Source organism: Pterocles gutturalis, unplaced genomic scaffold, assembly GCF_000699245.1.
Source record: "Pterocles gutturalis isolate BGI_N339 unplaced genomic scaffold, ASM69924v1 scaffold1846, whole genome shotgun sequence".
Taxonomy (NCBI): Eukaryota; Metazoa; Chordata; class Aves; order Pterocliformes; family Pteroclidae; genus Pterocles; species Pterocles gutturalis.
The window spans coordinates 35,128-40,547 of NW_010097471.1; positions in this window are offsets into that span (position 1 = coordinate 35,128).

Sequence of the window (5,420 nt, forward strand, 5' to 3'; positions counted from 1 at the left end):
GTTTTCCCTTTTTTTTTTTTTTGTTTTTTTAAAAAAAGGCAAGTAGATTTGTAAGGCAGCTTTCTCCCATAGAAATATGTTAATATTACAAGCAGACAATCCTCTTTTTTAATATAACAAAGGTAATCACTAAGTCTACTTCTGAGTTTTTACATGCTAACTGAAAATAAAGTATTTTTATTAATTTCTTTTGTTATTAGTATATCATGATACTTAATATTTTAGGTTTTTACCTTTCTCCCCTTCCTCTCCTCCTCTCCCTGAGATTTCAAAAGGCAATAAGGGATAGAAAACTTGTAGATAATTGGATTAAAATTTAAATTGTTATTGTCATTTACATTTTTCTCATTATTACTCTTTTTAAGATTTAAAATACTGCTGTTTCCCCACAAGTACATGACTTATTTTCCCACAGTAATCATGCTTTTTCATAAAGTCAATTAAAAATAGCATATAGGAAAGTATTTATTTTGCAGCTCTTAGCCTTTCTGTCAGGTTTCCCACTGCCATGGCAAGGTCTTGATCTAGAGTATTTCTGTACAGAAGGATACTTTTGACCAGATTAACTTTGTGGAATTTTATTATCTAGAATAAAATTTATTGCAGATTCCTAGTTTTGGGAAGGGCAAGAATGTTTTATTTTTTCATGCTGTGCACTGGGTCTTCTAAGCAATGCTAGTGAACTGGTGGTATTATGTAGCAGTGCCCTGGGCAGACACTGGATATCTGAGAGGAGTTTACACTGTTGAGCATCTTCTAACACTTGCAGAGTGGTCATAGAAAGCATTTCATGTCCACCGCGGAATGAACAGAGCACCAAAGAATGGTGTTATGCTCGGTCATAATTTCTATTTCTAAGAACTCATGACAGCTCTTCTTGATTAGTAAAAGACTTTACTAAGAGAGTCTAAATTGCATGGGTATTCTTGCTGGCTAGCCTAGCCAGGGATTCTACATTCTGCTTCCTAAACAAGGCAAAGGATAAGCTTTTTACTTTAAGTTTTAAACTCTAATTGCAGTTTAGTCAGTGTGCTATTTATAAGTCAGAAGCTACAAGAATAGATGTGTGGGTGAAGCCATAGAACCTATTTGCTTGAAATTTTTGAGCAGGGATATTACCAAGGGCCAGAAATGAGATGTGTGGTTCACAGACAGTGAGCATAACATCCAAGTAGGAGACAAGTTTATTAAGGGCATTGGCAATAAACTTATTTGTTGCAGCTTTTTTCCAAGTATTGTAAATACTCTTTCCTGGTATTATGTACAGCCTTGGAATGGCACCTTTTAACTAACCCCAGGTGTATTTTGTTTCCAATGTTTTTATATACAACTGTATATATGGTGCTCACTTTAGAACAGCAGTGTTGACCATTTATGCTGCATAGTTGTATTATAGCCTTATAGTTGTGTGTGGTTGGTTGAACCTTTGGGCGTACAGATGTTAGTCTGAGTGCTGTCCCTTATCTGTTAGTTGACAGGTGAATGACTGTGCATGTGGTGTGTGTTGTATTATGTTGTCACGTAAAAGGAAGGGCGAGAATAACCACTACATTAAAATAATATTGGACCAAACTATTCAGAGCAAGTAAACAGTTTCTTGTACCCCTTAAATGTGTCTTTAAAAGTTGCATATAGTTACAGTAGTGTATAAATTAAATATTGTGGAAAAACAATTAGTCTTGTATTTTTCTGTATGTGTGTGTATATAAGTATATATATAAAAAATGTACCTCTAGCAACTTAACCTGTATTTAAGATGTGACAATCTTGACACAGAATTTTAAGAATAGTAGTATAAATAAGCAGAATTAATAAACAGAAATATAAAAATTTCTCACCAAGAAAGAATCTCTGTGTGTGTGTGTATGTGTGTGTGTGTTAAGAGGGTACAGAAATACCAGCTGATCTTACTGGTTCCAGCAATGTTTGGCTTTTTCATTGTATAAATATTCACGGTGTGCGACAAATGGAAAATACAGTTAATAAAAGTGAAATCTTGTTTGATTGATGCAGAACCCATGATTTGCACGTCAGTGCAGTTTGTTACTCCTGGTGGTCACTGCGCAAGGGCGGCACAAGCTCCTGGCCATGTACCCTGCACTGCAGCACAGCAGAGGTCAGACCTTCAGGAGACACGCTCCCTTGGGAGCGAGTTCTCAATACTGCAGACACCGAATAGCTCATACTAAAAAGTGCTGATCAAGCTTGCATACAGAAATAAATTAAAATAGAAAGCAGTAGAAATGTGAGCGTGGCTGCCTTGAAAAAATGCAGCTTTGTGTGTAGATTTGCAAACTTTCAGTTATTCTCTTGCATAAATCAAACTTGTTCATTTGGACTTGGCATCTGCTAAAATAGCGTTTTGTTTAAAGGTTGAGGTTGCTGTGTGTCAGGCAGAACTCCAGAATGAATTAAATGGTTTAGTAAACTTCACAAGCTGCTGTTCAGCTAGAGAACACTTCTATGATACACTTGTCCAACTTACCATCCTAGCAAATGTGGTGCTGTTCTAGCAGCTTGTGCCTGGCGGCTCTGGAGTATGGAATACAATGGGTTTCAGAATCTCACTTAAAATACTTGCTCTATGTGTGCCCAGGTAAATCAGACGAGCCTTAGTCTCAGCCACATGAATGTCCCTTAGAGTCACAGAAGGGATACCTCACTCCCCCCCCCCCCCCTGTAACTCTTGGGGAAAATAAGGTGCTTTACTGGGCTTGGGTTTTTCCTGTTAGCTGAAATGATTGGTTGTATACCAGTCTGACAAATCTGCATGGGTGATCTGTAAACCAGTTTGTGTGTTGTGGGTTGTTTTTTTTTTCTAGTGACAATGTGTGTGAGTTGAAGTTTCACCCTATAGACCAAATGTTTTTAATCCAAACCTAACCCGCTACTATTCTTCTTTGCAATGTAAAATGGGCAAAATGTAAAAACAAAAAGTTAGTGTTAGCACTGATACCTGTCAGAAGTGAGTAGTGGGGCATGGTGACTGCACACCAAAAGCTGGGTGCCTTCACACAACGTCACCCAAACCACCTAAGATCTAAAACCACAGTGTAACACACAGCTCTTGTCTGGGTGCGTGCTCTGCTCACGTTCTGCTGTCACATGTAACAGGATCCCAGGAGTTAAGTCCACTTAGTTACTGCAACTGCTTCACAGCCATGTTTTACAGCTGTGCCCCACATAGCAGTGTTTAGACTGCCATGTGCTGGAAAACATCTGCTCCTGAACATTTAGTCTAAAATTAATCTTATAAACTTCTGTTCCCTACTGTGTACCTGGTAGCCTAATGGTTTGGTTTCTTTTTTTTTTTTTTTTGGTCCTATATTTTTTTCCAAGGTTCTGTGAAAAGCATTTTGTGTTGAGGAGGGGTAGAGCAGAGCTAGCAAGTGCTCCTGGAACATGTTCTGCCGATTGTGGCTTCTGGTATCTTCTCATGCACATTACTGGTTTACCCTTAGAGATGTCTCTGGTGACTGGGGAAAGAGCTGTGCAAGTGGTTCCTCATGGGAAAGTGGACTCTCGAATTCAGACCCTTAGGTGGTGTGCTGACAGAGGCCGTGCTAATGCTCGGGTTAAGGCAAGTACAGGACCTGCGGTTGGAGCAGTTCAGCACAACCTGCTCTTCTCCAGCAATGCAACCCAGAGCCTGTGATTTAACCATAACCTGCCAAAAGGGTACAGACACAGGGTGTTTGGCACCTTGTAGGGATTAATGGCATTTAACAGGCTCTGTAAGTATATGCAATTAATGTATGATTGCTTTATGATGGGCTAGTTGTGTGCAGCTCTACCCACAGGCTTTTGCAGCTGGGACCTTGCCATGGCTGGGGAGCTTCCCAACGCTGGTTAATGCAAAATGGAGTGGAGGGGTTAGCAGGCAAGGAGCAGGTAAGGAACTCTGGGAAAGGGGGGGGGGAACTGCGACCATGCTTCAGGAAGGAAAGGTATAGTAAAGCTCATACTACCCTCTTTTTAAGACAACAGGGCCCAGCAATATCTCACTAACTGCTGCATACAGGTCAGATTTTTTTTTTAAACAATTTTTTCATTAGCAAATAGAGAAATGTGCTAGCCACCTACAGAGAATTCCCAACATGGATGGCTGTCACTAAACACAACAGGGGCAAAGTGGAATGTCCTGGGCAGCCTGGGGCCTGACAGGGGCAGCCACGCCACCCCAAGAGCCTGTCCCATGGCTAAATTCACAGGGGGGAATCAGAACAGATTATTCTAGATTATGACTTGCTTTCAGTAAAAGGTGCTTTCAGTGCTAACCCACTGACGTGACTGTACATGGGAAAGTGTAACAGTGACTCACTTAGTTACCTACTGACTAAAGCCAGCAGCTCCCTCATTGAAGTCACGTAGGTACAGTGTTTTGAGGGACAGCAGAGTGCCCTTTGCAGGAGTGATGTTGTAGTTGTTCCAGCCTGCTGCTTTCCTGAAGCACAGGCTGGCTATTTTTCTTTTGTGCTTCAAATTTTAATTACTGGTACGAAATTGACTCAGTTTGGCCTATCTGTGTGTATTACAAATGACTCCAACTTCTAGTAAGTCAAGAACCCTGAATTAGTGGCAGAGTCTATCATATTGGGGGGGAAAAAAGTTGATTGCTATTTACTTACCCAGACGGTAGAAGTATGTCATATGAAAAATGCAAGTAAACGTGATACTTTAGAGAACTTGAAAAGCATGGGGTTTTTGTACAGACTTCAGTAGGCTCTCAGACATGTCATGTCAGATCTCCTTAGCAATTAATTTCAGCAAACCCTTGTGTAACATCTTCCTGTTTCTTCCCTCTCACTATTCTCTCTTGAGAAATACAGGGCTGGGGGAGGCAGGAGGGAAGGATCTGTTTTTCTCTTTGGGCTCCTGTGTGCCACATGCACTCAGCTCAAGTGCCCAAGGCCTGGGAGAGGTTCAGCTCAGTGATGCAGACCTGGGAGCCAGGAGGAAGTGCTGACGGGCTCTCTTACACCGTGCCCAGGATCACCCTCATCACACGAGTGATGACAGATGCCATCATCACTGTGTTTTATATCAAGCAGCTGGGTGCAGAGAGATCCCTCCTCTCTAAAGGCATCGGTCTTCAGGGCTGGCAGGTGAGTCACCAGGCTCTGCTGTCAGCTCCAGCCCGATACTGGCACTCGCCCCTACAACTGATGGACAAGGCATGGGAGAGCTTTCCTGAAGAAAGCACGTGGCGGTAGTAGGCATGGTTCCCACGGGCTTTGCTTACTTGAATAAGGAAGTAATTCTCAATCAGCGCAAATCTTCCTGAATGAGATTTGACATCAATTCCCTCAGATCTAGGTAGGTTAAAATACCCAGACTGCTTGCCTGTCACAGAGGAACCTTATTCCTCACATAACGATTCCAGCGTTTTCTACTGTCCTCAAGTGCATGGGAGGTGCTGC